The sequence below is a fragment of the Oryctolagus cuniculus genome, chromosome 8 (genome assembly GCF_051225735.1).
Source record: "Oryctolagus cuniculus isolate XC-2025 breed Fujian yellow rabbit chromosome 8, ASM5122573v1, whole genome shotgun sequence".
Taxonomy (NCBI): Eukaryota; Metazoa; Chordata; class Mammalia; order Lagomorpha; family Leporidae; genus Oryctolagus; species Oryctolagus cuniculus.
Genome location: NC_142874.1, coordinates 83,790,850 through 83,805,407, shown reverse-complemented (window position 1 = coordinate 83,805,407; position 14,558 = coordinate 83,790,850). Strand labels below are relative to the sequence as shown.

Sequence of the window (14,558 nt, the reverse complement as noted above, 5' to 3'; positions counted from 1 at the left end):
TGTTTTATGCCACCATGTGTATATGGGGATTTATTACAGTAATCAGGGGAAGCTAAAATCTTTACCTCAGTCTTGTTCCCTTCTTATTGTTTAAAATACCATTTGAGAAAAGTCTGTTGTAGGAAGTATGCATGTTCTGTGATGACACTTCTTTTGGTAGTGTTAATTTACTTAGTTTTCCTGAAGAAAGCAAAAAAGAAAATTATGCATGGCCTGAGGTGGCCTCATCCACACCATGGACCACACGCCTGAGGGACTGGTCGCAGGCTTTTGGGAAGCTTCTCATTCTTCCCGATAGGAACTCTTGCATATATTTATGTTCCTAAACACAAGTGACATCAAGAGCTCCATCTTTCCATCACTGATTTTCAGACAACTCTGTTCTCCTGCTGGGGTGCCCTGGGATTCATCAGCTGTGTGTGGTTGGCCTTGTTCAGGTTCCCAGGAGTGGGTCCTCCAGTCACTACACAGACCATTCATGGGGATGCAGGAGTATTTGATTTTACAGCAAGTACCAGTGAAAATAAGGAAACAACTAGAACTTACTAGAGATGTATAACTGTCTAAGAATCAGATGCATTTATTGTACTTTTATCCTTCCACACTTACCAAGGCATAGTATGCTGTCTGTCCCCACCATAATTTCTATCCATTTTCTTCTGATTTATTTAAAACTTTTTGGTGTGTAGTTATCTTCTGCACTCTGTAGCTGATTTTCTTTGCATCTATTATTTATCTTTCTCCTCTGATTAGAATTTTTAAAAAAATTTATTTATTTGAAAGTCAGAGAGATAGGGAAGGGGAGAGAGGAGGGGGGGAGAGATCAATCTTTACATCTTCTGGCTCACTCCTCAACTGGCCACAATCTCTGGGGCTGGGCCAGGCCAAAGCCAGGAGCCAGGAGCTTCATCTGGTCTCTCACATGGGTTGCAGGGGTCCAAGGAGTTGGGCTATCCTCCAGTGCTTTCCCGGGCACAGTAGCAGAGAGCTGGATTGGAAATGGAGCAGTCAGGACTCGAACTGGTGCTTATATGGGATACCAGTGCTGTATGTGGCAACTGCTACACCACAGCGCTGGTGATTCTGATTAGCATTTAAGCCACTGCAGGCAGGATATTTTGTGGATATGATGTGTTTCAAATGTCTAACAGTGTCTGGGACATATTGGGCACACAATAAGTATTTGCTTGAGGAATGAAGAAATGACTGACCACAGAGACCATAATGAGATCAATAGTTTCACCCAGATAGGAGTTTGACACGTTAAACATATTCTCAGTGCCTGGTGCTGGTACCAGTAAGCATCTAATTATTTATTGCCTAGATGCAAAAATAAAGAATCAAATACTGACCTTTCTCTTTTCATCAGCATCTCTCAGCCATCTTTTTCTGTCAACTAAAACTTAAGAGATGATATCACTTTCCAGCCTCGGTATGTTTTCTGTAAAACAAACTTCTTTCATCAATATCTGTAGGCACTATTGTATGAGATTAAAAGCCACAGAATCAGGGCTGGTGCAGTGGGGTAGCAGGTAAAGGCATTGTCTGCAGTGCTGGCATCCCATATGGACGCCATTTCGAGTCCCGGCTGCTCCACTTCTGATACAGTTCTATGCTATGGCCTGAGAAACCAGTACAAGATGGCCCAAGTCCTTGGGCTCCCGCACCCACATGGGAGATCCGGAGGAAACTCCTGGCTCCTTGCTTCCAATTGGCGCAGCTCTGGCCATTTAAGCCATCTGGGGAGTGAACCAGCAGATGGAAGACATTTCTCTCTCTCTCTCTCTCTCTCTCTCTCTTTCTCTCTGTAACTCTGACTTTGAAATAAATAAATTCATTTTAAAAAATAGGTCAAGGGTTCATCACCTTTATTTTTATTTTTTTATTTTGTTATTTAAGTGATAGCTTAACCCACTATGTCACAATGCTAGCCTCATTCCAAACATTTCATGTTCAATGGTATTAAGTGTAATCACAATGTGTAACTATTATTATTATTCTCTGAACATGTATTTTATCTGTCTAGGCTTCTCTTTGTGCTGTGACCCCTCCACAGTCACAGTACTCAAAGATAGCTATGACTGATATTGGAAATAATCAGATTGCTCCACGATTCTTAGATGGAATGTATCATATACTTGATTGCTTAGTGAATCTGCAAGCTTAATGGGAACATTTTCCCTTGGGCTTAATCAAGTTATCTTTCATGTATTTAGCTCTCCATAAGTGCTTTCCCCATAACATAATAGAAACCTTGGCACACATTTTATTTCTGACTGTGTGCCTAATAAACATAACCATTGTAAATGTGTGTGAGGCTCTCAGCACCTTCAACTTGATGGTAACAACTCACAGAAGATGAATATCTGGCTTTATAATCCTAAAATACAGGCTTAATAGCAAGTCATGAAAGTAAAGATTTGATTATAGAGATTAGAGGAATAGAAATTGGGTTTTATAGTAATTGAGTAACTATTAAGAATACTTCAAACACCTTGAAAGAATCCTTAAAACACCAAGGTTTAAAAGATCTAGATATGGGCTGAGGATTTTTTTTCCAAGGGAAAAAAAACTCTACTCATTTAATTAAGCAACTTTCTAAAATTGTCAGTACGGCTGTTTAAATATAGTCTCCCAGGGTTCTAAAGGAACAAATTACACAGGAAAATTAGTGCTAAGGGCTAAGAAGAAATGAAGGTGTTTCTCAACAATCATGTTTGGATTACATTCGAAATGAAACTCTAATCACTCCACAATTTAAGAAAAGGTTGATGGTCTAGTAGTGACCTTTTGTGAAAGCTTTTCAAGAGGCTAGACTTGTTGAGAAACATTTATTAAGTGAAATTTTACAATGTAAGTTTTACAGCCCTTCTATGTGGAACCTTGCGCTGAAGAAATTGAAAGGTTAGATGTGCTGAAGCCGAGACATTTTTACATGTGTAGTTTTGTTGTAACTTCAGTGCGTGGACATGGCACTTTTTAAAAAGCCCCATTAGGCCAAGAGCATACAGGTTCCAGCAGGAAAATGAAAACGTGGTGGGTTGGTAGTGAATTCCCATTAACGTCTTGGGAAGGATCCGCAGAGAACTGGTGGGCAGTCGTGCGTGGCACTCAGGGCACATGAGCCACGCCCAGCGGCCTTGCTCTCTCTGGGGCCCCTCTTTCTACAACCTGAGACCCTAGATGCCCAGGCCTCCTCTGGGTTGTTGTCTGTCTCACTCTCTCCAGCCGGCAGCAGCGTGGCTTCAGTAGTCTTTCTTGGCAGATTTTGCTGATGGAGCACTCACTGGAGGAGAAGGCGCCGGAGTCCACCTACTTGAAACTCTGGTGAGGATTTCTTCAGTTCAGAGGCCTTGATGTGTGGGAGGATTTCATGAGCTAAAATTCTGTCAGTGTTTCCATTTACCAAGTTGCCATTCGATCGTTTTATACCCTAACCATTCCAAATTGCCTTCAATTCAAACTTGGCACATGTGTTGACAACCCCAGATGCCATTTTTTAATTGAAAATGGTTGGTGATTTTTGATTAAAGTGTAAAAACAAAAACGTACGATTCCCATGGTTCAGCTCTTTGACGTGAATCCCAGATTATTCACTGTCAGTTACAACCACATGATAACACCACTTTCTACAAGGCCAGCAAATGTCATGGGTTGAAGGCAAGTTAGGGTCTGAAAGAAGTGTTTTCCTAATGCAGTATGGTTTCTATTTCTGTTCAATATTTCACAGGCAGACAGGAGACTGAAGTGGTATAGGGTTATGTGATGGGAAAATGAGGAATAATATGTTGTCAAAACAGAGAAGAATTAAGTGACTTAAGGATATGAAATGGAGATGGCAAAATAGGAGCTCACATATCTCAGCCTTATTGGCTGAACTTGCACTTGAGGACAGGCCCAGACCTACCCAGAAGTGCAGTAAGGTTTGTTCTGGGCTCCACTCTTCTTTCTCGTGGCAACCTTTCTGATATGTGTTCCCTTTCCTGCTCTTTTCCGTCCTTTCCTGTTCTCTGTATCTCCAGTGATATCACCTCCAACTCGCTGGCATTAGGGAGCTTCTTGTAATTCCTTATGGAGCAAAGGATTCCAAGAATATTTTGGTATGTCCCAGCACATGTTCAGTCGTCTTCACATCTAAGGATTAGACAATCCTTGTGGAAGGTTGTCACTTTTTGAAAATGCAGCTATTAGTTCATCTTTCTTCCTAGCTTCCAACTCCAAGCATAAGAGAAAGGGGCCTTCCTGAACCATGAGAGCATGTGAAATTGATGGAGACATTGTATTTTGCACTGAAACATTGTTTCACTAGGTTAGCTTGAAATGAAACTGTGGATGGCACTATTTAAAATGGTTTAAAATACTTCAATCATATTTGTAAACATTAGGTACCTTATAATGGAAATATAGCAGGGAGAGTTTCAATAATTTTTTGCCTTACTTTTAAAGTAATCTGGGACAGTTTTAAAGAGTTTCAACAACGGAAAGGATATTTTGAGTCCAAAAAAATCAATACGAATTCCATCTTCTCGATCTTTCCTTGCCCTCTTATAGAGTGTGAACAATTAACCCAAAATGCTCAAAAGCAAAGAAAGGTGAAAGAGCTGATGCAAATCACCACAAACAAAACCACCTGCCACAACTAACTGAAGTTGTTGCTATGGACACGAAGCATAAATGTTCATGCCACAATTTCCTCTGTAAAGCTTCACACTTTCTTTTTTTATATTTTTTTAAAATTTATTTGACAGGTAGAGTTATAGACAGTGAGAGAGAGAGACTGAGAGAAAGGTCTTCCTTCTGTTGGTTCACTCCTCAAATGTCCACTATGGCTGGCGCTGCGCCGATCCGAAGCCAGGAGCCAGGTGCTTTCTCCTGGTCTCCCATGGGGTGCAGGGCCTAAGCACTTGGGCCATCCTCCACTGTCCTCCCTGGCCACATCAGAGAGCTGGACTGGAAGAGGAGCAACCGGGACTAGAACCGAGTGTCCACATGGGATGCCGGTGCCGCAGGCGGAGGATTAACCAAGTGAGCCATGGCACCGGCCAAAGCTTCACACTTTCTGAAGTGGCTTTTTTTCCCCCTTAAATACAACAAATATTTCTGCAAAATCAGTTAAAAATTATTGATCACCTACCTAAAAGTTCACATTTAAAATGGAAAGTCATTCATTTGGATGAATAAAGTTTCTTTTACTGATTCAATTAATTGGTAGCTGGGTTCCCACTTTCTGTGCTGTTCTAAAACAAATACTTTTAAAATGTCAGTTACATGTCTCTTTTATACTCAATCTCTCACCTCTTTAGTAAATAAAGTATAATTAAGATTCCATCCCAGTGGTAAATGGAGAAGATTATCTATTGTCAATCTTATGTACCTATGTCTGCCAGTTTTTATTTTGGTTCCTGTTGCGTCAATCTTTTTTTTTAACTTCTATTTAATGAATATAAATTTCCAAAGTACAGCTTATGGGTTACAATGGCTCCCCCCCCTCATAACTTCCCTCCCACCTGTTGCTTCAATCTTTTGGGAGATCATTTACCTAGATGTTATTTCATGTTTGCCTTGGTGAGTGGCTAATGGGACAATATATTCTTGAGTATCTCTTGGGAGCCCCCAATTAAATGTATTTTGTAATGAGAATTTCTTTGGTCATTGGACTATTCCCTATAGAACTTAAAGCCTGCAGATCACAAATAAAAGTAGTTGGGGCAACTTAATTAAGCTACCATAAATAGAATTTAGGTGGCAGACATTTATGGGTTTAGTTGTCTTTTAGTTATTTATTTTTTGAGTGTATTGGGTTTGGCATTATTCCTGACTGGGCATTTGTGATGAGGCATAATGGCTCAGGGCTGGTCACCACAAAGGAGGGTCTGGCTTCTCTGCACATAGTGAAAAGTGAATATGGTGCTCAATCTGAGATGTTATCTTTTGGTCAACCCAAAAGCGTTGGGTCTGTTTGTGCACCATTTGTTGAGCGTTTGGACAATGAAAGCTTATATTAGTATTACGTAAGTATGAAATAATTATGCCTATCATAAAACACAATATGATCTTACATACAGAATGTATAAAGTATTATCTTGACACTCCTCCATTGATACTAATAATGTGTAGTTGATTATGTGAGTTTAAATTTATCTTAATTTTCATGTACTTGTTATAAATTGGGTTTTCTATTTATTATACCCCGAAGGATTAATCATCATAAACTGAGGGAAATTATAAGGGCTTGAGGCTGAGTTATCTGGCCTACTCTGTGTCAGGGTATAACAAATATCTGAAAACTGTGAACTCTAAGTCTTGTGTGTAAGTCCTAGTCCTAGTGGACCAATCAGTGGATCTGCAGCAGGTGAATGTCATTGGGTGCAGTGGTTTCGGATGCATACTGCAACTGTTAGGCACACGCAGGGTGTGTAAGTGGTGATGGCATCCTTGAGAGGTGTAATCTGTAAGAAATGAGCTTGGGACTAGATGTGGGCATTGGCTCCTCCTAGAGCACTGAAAGAACAATTATTGTGGGACTGGCCATTCTCTCCACTGGCAGCCATCAGCATCAGAGGCACGCTTACTCTGACCCTTGACGTGATGAGATATTCATCAGTGAGGCCTTCAGCTGCTCATCCAAGGTAACCTCAGAAGTGGGACTGTCCTGTTTTTCAATGCCTCTCCTTTTCATAATTGTAAGAATTAGAATCAGGACCAAGCTTGTAATAATGGCATGCTGAGATGTTCCAAGGATGAGGACTGCTGTATGGTCCCGATGTGCTCACCTAGAACAGAAAACTCCGATGTGGATTTATTAAAGAGGATGTGTGACATTGTTACAACCTCTTTAAAATGAATCTTTATATTTGCAAAGGAATAATTTATTGCTAGGGTGCCAGATTCTCCCAAAGTCCATGACTTTCTTCCCTTTCGGCATTTTGGGAAAATAAATGCATTTCTTCATGCTTTCTAAATGACCTTTGGTTTGTAAGGGAGACCATCCTCAGCACTCTGCTATCTCTCAGGCAGCTTTGGGTATTGGTTCTTTATTGACTTGTGCTGTGAGGAAGAAGGACATCACATAAGGGAGTGCATTATGTATGGAAAGGAGGTGGTTCTTTCAGCCAGTGGTGCACCTCTCTTGATGTTGTCTTCTTTCATCTAATAAATGCATTTGGCAGTGGGCTAGAGTGGGCTCAAGTGCATCCTAGGAGCCTTGGTTAGACTGATTTCTTTTTATTTTATTTTTTATTTTTTGACAGGCAGAGTGGACAGTGAGAGAGAGAGAGAGACAGAGAGAAAGGTCTCCCTTTGCCGTTGGTTCACCCTCCAATGGCTGCCGCGGCCGGCACGTTGCGGCCGGGGCACCGCGCTGATCCGAAGGCAGGAGCCAGGTGCTTCTCCTGGTCTCCCATGTGGGTGCAGGGCCCAAGCACTTGGGCCATCCTCCACTGCACTCCCGGCCACAGCAGAGAGCTGGCCTGGAAGAGGGGCAACAGGCACAGAATCCGGCGCCCCAACTGGGACTAGAACCCTGTGTGCCGTCGTCGCAAGGCGGCGGATTAGCCTAGTGAGCTGCGGCGCTGGCCAGACTGATTTCTAAAGAACTGGATTACTGTACTCTAAATTTTACCTTGGCTTCACGTATGCAATTATGCTAATTATTTTGCTTAGTTGGTGCTCAATTTCTTTAATTTTATTTTGTAATATAGATAAGTCAAATATATATGAATAGGGTAATGAATCCCTATTTTAATATCATTTAAGTTCAGCATATCATCTTATACCCAATCTTATTTTATTCAGTTATTTATTCATCTATTTGAAAAACAGAATGACAGAAAGAAAGAGAGTTTTTCCATTCACTGGTTCACTCCCCAAATGCCCACAATAGCTGGAGTTGGGCCAGGCCAAAGTCAATAATAAGAAACTCCTTACAGGTCTCCCTAGTGGATGGCAGAGACTCAAGTGCCTGGGCCATTTTCCTTTGCCCGTTCACACACATTAGCAGGAAGCTGGATCAGAAGCCGAGTAGCTGCTTCTTAAACTGGCGCTATGATACGGATGTGGGCATCCCAAGTGGCAACTTAACTCATAGTGCTGCAAACCCTGCCTCCTTACTTTGGTTTTCTTTAAAATTTGAGAAAGAGAGAGAGAGAGAGAGAGAGAGAGAGAGAGAGAGAGATCCTCTCAGCTGGCTTACTCTCCAAATGCTTGCATGACCAAGACTGTACTGTGCTGAAGCCAGGTGGTGGAACCTCAATCCAGGTCTCCCACTTGGTGGCAGGGATCCAATTACTTAGCCATCACCACTGCAGCAGTGTCTGTATTAACAGGAAGTTGGAGTCAGGAGCCAGAGCTGAAAGCTGAAGCAAGGTATTCTGATGTGGAATGTAGGCATCTTAACCATTAGACTAGATACCAGCTCTCATCATATTATTTTATCTAAAAAATATTGAAGCACGCATTTCAAAATAATAACTTTAAAATATAGAAATACTGTAAACCTAAAAATGAACTTAGTAATGATTTGATTGTTATTAAATTAAGGTTAGCAACTACAAGAGTACTTCAAAAAGTTAGAAGAAAATAGAATGAAAGAGGGGTGGGCCTTGTGGCTTAGGGACTAAAGCTGCTGCCTGCTGTACTGGCTTCCCCTATGGGTAATGGTTCGAGTCCTGGCTGCTCCAATTTTAATCCAGAACTTGCTATTGTACATGGGAAAGCAGATGAAAATGAGCCAAGTATTTGGGCCCCTGCCACCCTCATGGGAGTCTGGGGTAAATCTCCTGGCTCCTGGCTTTGGCCTGGCCCAACCATGGCCATTATAGCAATTTGAGGAGTGAACCAGAGGATGGAAGACTTCTCTCTATCTCTCTTGCTATCTCTCTCTCTCTGAATCTGCCTTTAAAAAAATAGAATGAAAGGTAAGATTATGTTGATGCAAAATTTTTTTGAAATCCACATGAAGTTTTTTATAATGTACATTTTGCATGAACTTTTTTGAAGACCAATTGTATGCATTGATTTCAAAACTTTTGCATTAAAATGAACTATTTTTTTTTGACAGGCAGAGTGGACAGTGAGAGAGAGAGAGAGAGACAGAGAGAAAGGTCTTCCTTTGCCATTGGTTCACCCTCCAGTGGCCGCCACAGCCGGCGCACTGCGGCCGGCGCACTGCGCTGATCTGGAACCAGGAGCCAGGTGCTTCCCTGGTCTCCCATGTGGGTGCAGGGCCCAAGCACTTGGGCCATCCTCCACTGCACTCCCTGGCCACAGCAGAGAGCTGGCCTGGAAGAGGGGCAACCGGGACAGAATCCGGTGCCCTGACCGGGACTAGAACCCGGTGTGCCGGCACCTCAAGGCGGAGGATTAGCCTATTGAGCTGTGGCGCTGGCCAAAATGAACTATTAAAATTTCATTTTCCATAAGCTTTTTTGTTTTTTATTAATTTTTATTTATATAAATGGAAGAAAATTCATATATCTCATATAAACAATTCCCACCCAAAGAAACCTTTTGTTTAAGGAATACAGACTTCATGCATTTCGTAAGTACAACTTTAGGAATATAGCGATTCCTCTTATCATACCCACCCTCCCACCCACTCTCCCACATCTCCTCCTCCCTCTCCCAATCTCAGTCCCATTCTCCACTAAGATCCATTTATGGTTAATTTTATACATAGAAGACCAACTTTATACTAAGTAAAGGGTTCAACAATTTGCACAGTAAATAAAAAAGCAAAAATGATCAAAACAAAACAAAAAAAACCTGATTCTCAACAGTTGAGACAAGGGTTGTACTTTTACTGGCCAATTTTCTTTCTTTACCTTCTTTCTTAGTGATGACCATGTTTCTGTGTGCAGCACATTCTTAAGCTTTTTTTGAAAGGCTAGACAGGTGGTGACAAATTCTTTCAATTTCTGTTTGTTATGAAAGTACTTTGTTTTACCTTCATTCATAAATAAGAGCCTTGAAGGGTATAGTATTCTAGGTTGACAGCCTTTTTCTCTTAAGACTTGGAATGTATCTTGTCACTTTCTCCTAGCTGTAGTGTTTCTGATGAGAAGTCCACTGTGAGTCTAATTAGAGATCCTCTGAAAGTAATATGGCGTTTCTCTCATGCACATTTTAGGATCTTTTCTTTATGTTTTACTGTGGAGAATTTGATTACAATGTGTCCTGGTAAAGATCTTTTTTGGTCATGTCTATTAGGAGTTCTGTGTGCTTCCTGTGCTTGGATGCCCCTTTCTTTCTCCAAATTATGGAAGTTTTCTGTTATTATTTCACTAAAAAAAGCCTCCTAATCCTTTCTCTCTTTCCATGCTTCAGGAACTCCAAGAATCCAAATATTGGGTCATTTGATAGTATCCTGTAGATTTCCAATGGTATTTTTTAGTTTTTTTTATTTTCTCTTCTTGTTTTTTGTCTGACTTTATAATATCCTGTGATTTGTCTTCTAAGTCAGATATTCTTTCTTTTGCCTCACTGATTCTGTTTTTAAGGCTTTCCACTGCATTTTTTATTTGTTCTTTGAGTTCTTCATTTCCAGGATTTCATTTTGCTTTCTCTTTAAGATCTCAATTTCATGGGAGAGATTTTCTTTCCTGTCATGTGTAGATTTCATTAACTTGTGCATTTGCTTTTGATTACTTGTATGTAATCTTATAATCAATTGTTTGAATTTCATTTCTTGCATTTCTTCAAACTCTTCATTTTCACAATCTAGTATGGAAGTATTGTAGTCTTTTGGAAGCATCATGTTGTGTTCTTTCTTGTTTCTTGAATTGGTGTGTTTATTATTCAGCATTTATGGAGATACTGTTTGGTTTCTTTGCTTTTTTTTGCTGTGGTGGCTTTTATCTTTGGACTATGTCTGTGTGGATTAGTGGAGTGTCTGCTTTCAGGGAATACCTAGAAGCATGTGGTGAGTGTGGCCAGGGTGCTCTGTTCAGTGTTCCAGGGTGAAGGGAGTGTTAAGGCAACACCCATGTTGGGTGTGGTAAATCTCTCTCTCTCTTTAAATCAGAATGAAGGTTCTTCTTCTGTTGGCATAGATTCAGATCATTTCCTTTCCTCAAATGAGACCAGTGCTTGGGCGCCAGCTCCAGCAGGAACAACACTCATCTGCACTCCACAAGGACCACACAAAGGATCTGTGTAGTCCTCAATGTAAGCAGATTCCCCAGCAATGTCCCTCACCAGGGAACCAGAGAGCCCTGAGCATGCAGAGCCTCCCACAGTGACTGCCCAAAGTCCAGCCACACCCTGAGCCTTCCCACGCATTCTCAGTGTTTTCACAGTCCTGGCATACAAACCTCCCACAATCATGAGCACCTAGTTCCCTGTCAGTTCTCCTGCCAGACTCAGGAATTTACATGCAGCTGGTTTCTGGGCTCAGACATGAGATGGTACAGCTGTTACATTGTCCAAAATGGTGCCCGCTCTATATTGGCTTCTTATAGGATGCCATTGCAGGGTGATAGAGGAGAGAGAAACATGCTCCCCCACCTTTCTCCTCTAGTTTGGCAGGTACGCTATCCCCCACAGGGCTCCAAGCTGGATTCCCTCCTGGCTTTTCCTGCAGCTTTATCACCATTGACTTGGGCTGCTGCAGTCTGGTCTCACCTCCCTTCAAAGCTGGTTCAGAGGCTCTCCGCTACTGGGGTCCTGATTTGTAAATGCCTACACCCTCCACATAGGGCTGCTATGTCCCTTTAATTTGTTTGGATTATCCTCTGCCAATTTCTCCCTAACTCTTCCCTGAGACTGCACTCTACAGTTTTTTTTTTTTTTTAATCTTCTCCTAGACTAGAGTGGTAAGCTCCCTCCCTACTCTGCCATCTTAATCCTATCTCTCCATAAACTTTTTGAAGTACTCTTGTATTTTTTCCTCTTGCTTCAAATGGTGGGATCTGTGTCCTTTCTCCTTGAATCTGGGCAGGCTCTCCACTACAACATGGCGGAAGTGATGCTGTAACAATTTTTGGGCCAAAGCCTTGAGATCTTCTGCTTTTTTGTCATTTGAAATGCTTTTTCTGGGAGCCTTGAATTTCTTGTAGTTTCAGCTACTGTGAGACAGTTGTGGAGAGGCAGGTGTTAGTACTCCAGTCAATGGCCCCAGCTTCTAGCTGTCTCTGTGAAGGCACCAGATGTGCGAATGAAGCCATCTTGGATGATTCGTATCACCCATGCTGCTCCTCTGGTGTCAACATGCAGGTTAGACAAGTCACCCACCCAGATCCCTGGAATTCCTAACTCCGAAAATATATGGCATAGGCCTAAGTTTTGAGGTAGTTTGTTACATTGCCATAGATAACTGAACCAGCAGACTTTTTGATTTTGTATTCTCAATGTTTCCTTATGAGTGTTATAGTTTTGGGAGAATGACTTAGCCTAGCCGGGAAGGGCTAGGGTGTAGATCCATGGTAGGCACTATGATACAGTTGGTTCAACCACCACTTGGGACATCCACATCCCATATTAGAGTACCCATTCAAATCCCACTACTCCCCTTCCGATCGTGCTTCCTGTTAATGTGCAGGAAGACACCTGAGAGACCTGCTCTAGATGGCTCTAGCGCTCTAGCGCTCAGGTCCCTGTCACCTAGTGGGAGACCAGGATGGAGTTCCAGCCTCCTGGCTTTGGCCTGGCCTATTCCTAGTTGTTTACAGACTTTAGGATCTTGGCTCAGGAGATGAAAGATCTCTGTCTCTCTCTGTGTCATTCTGCCTTTCAAATAAATCAACAGATGTTTAAAAACATTATGTTGAGCCATTTGCTGTGTAAAATTTTGAATAGTTCTTACCTATGTCCTTTTGTTTTAAACATTTTTTTAAAGATTATTTATTTATTTATTTGAAAGTCAGAGTTACACAGAGAGAGGAGAGACAGAGAGAGAGAGAGAGAGAGGTCTTCCATCCGATGGTTCACTCCCCAATTGGTTGCGACGACCAGAGCTGAGCAGATCCGAAGCCAGGAGCCAGGAGCTCCCTCCAGGTCTTCCACATGGGTGCAGGGGCCCAAGGACCTGGGCCATCTTGTACTGCTTTCCTGGGCCATAGCAGAGAGCTGGATTGGAAGTGGAGCAGCCAGGTCTTGAACCGGTGACCGTATGGGATGCTGGTGCTTCAGGCCAGGGCATTAACCCACTGTGCCACAGTGCTGACCCCACCTATTTTTTTTTTTTTTTTACAGGCAGAGTGGACAGTGGAGAGAGAGAGAGACACTGGTTCACCCCCCAATGGCCGCTGCGGCTGGCGCACTGTGGCCAGCGCACCACACTGATCCGAAGCCAGGAGCCAGGTGGTCTCCCATGCGGGTGCAGGGTCCATGCACTTGGGCCATCCTCCACTGGACTTCCGGGCTACAGCAGAGAGCTGGCCTGGAAGAGGAGTGATTGGGACAGAATCCAGCGCCCTGACCAGGACTAGAACCCGGTGTGCTGGTGCCGCAGGCAGAGGATTAGCCTAGTGAGCCATGGTGCTGGCCCCACCTATGTTCTTAACATAATTTATTTAAGTCATTTAATTTTTAATAACAAGTGTCACAACATTTCTGAAAATTTCATCATTGGCATTCCCAGTCTGATGTGAGCTTATTCTAGCATATCACTGGCTGCCAGTCTCTTCTTGATCAGTTTGTGATGATTTTACCTTGATGCAGAGCTATGGCGGAAAAGTTGAGCTACTTGCTGTGGAGAAAGAGTTCTATTAAAGCTTTGGTTTGGTAACTTAATAGTGGTTTGACCATGAGTAGGGTATTTAATGTCTAATCCTGTTGCCTCACATGCAAAATGAGAGTTATCAGACTTACCTGAAAAGATTATTGTGGGAGACTGAATGAGAGAAAACAGAACTTTGGCTGGCTACCATTACCATTACTATTTTTTCTTGGCAGTGGTAGTATTAAAATCCACAGTAACCCAAAGAAAGCAAGCCTTTTTCTGGTGAGTGGAGTGAGATTATGAGATCTTCCATGGTCTTTGGTCCATGGCTTACCTGTGTGGGAGACTCCAGGCTTTACAGAGAAGGGTGTGGTGTGGAGCCAGGCAGCATGAAGGCTTGGGCACACCCGATAAAAGAAGTCAGCACACAGGGGCCCTAGCTTTTCCAGGGTGAGGATTCCTGACATGCCCATCCTCCAGAGAGGTGCTTGAGACAGAATCACATGGTCCCCCTTTGCAGACTGGCAAACTGAAGATGAAAAGGTCACAACTTGCCCCAGGATCACAGGAGCAGAGCTGGGAAAAAGAAATGGCAAAAATCTTCAGCGTGGCTTTGTGTTAATGGATTCACTCCCATGCCCAGACCAGGCAGGTTCTTTAATTTCCCCCAAACCATACCCTTAAATGAGGCCTGTTTCAGGCAGAGACACTAATCCAGCCCTGAGGTGGAATAATTTCTCCTCAGCGTCCTTCTTTGATGTGTAGCTGATATGGAACCGAGTGCCAACATATGTTTGTACAAATATATTGGCAAATGTAAGCAGCCTACTGCTAATTACTACACTCTGAACCTCATGTGAAGTTTGAGTGATGCCTCAAGGAATTTGAATCTAAGAAAATA

General features: G+C 42.4%; 1 long non-coding RNA gene across 2 annotated transcripts in view; it reads left to right on the top strand.

Annotated features, from left to right (window-relative positions):
• Positions 1-14,558, top strand: part of LOC127483278 (uncharacterized) — a 68,139-nt gene that overhangs the window by 39,877 nt on the left and 13,704 nt on the right. The window contains exon 1 of one of the 2 annotated variants that reach the window (XR_016212035.1): positions 13,189-13,296. The exons of the other annotated variant lie outside the window; for it this stretch is intronic. This is a non-coding gene — a long non-coding RNA (uncharacterized LOC127483278). Of the gene's footprint in view, positions 1-13,188; positions 13,297-14,558 lie in introns of those variants that run through there. 2 annotated transcript variants of the gene reach the window in all.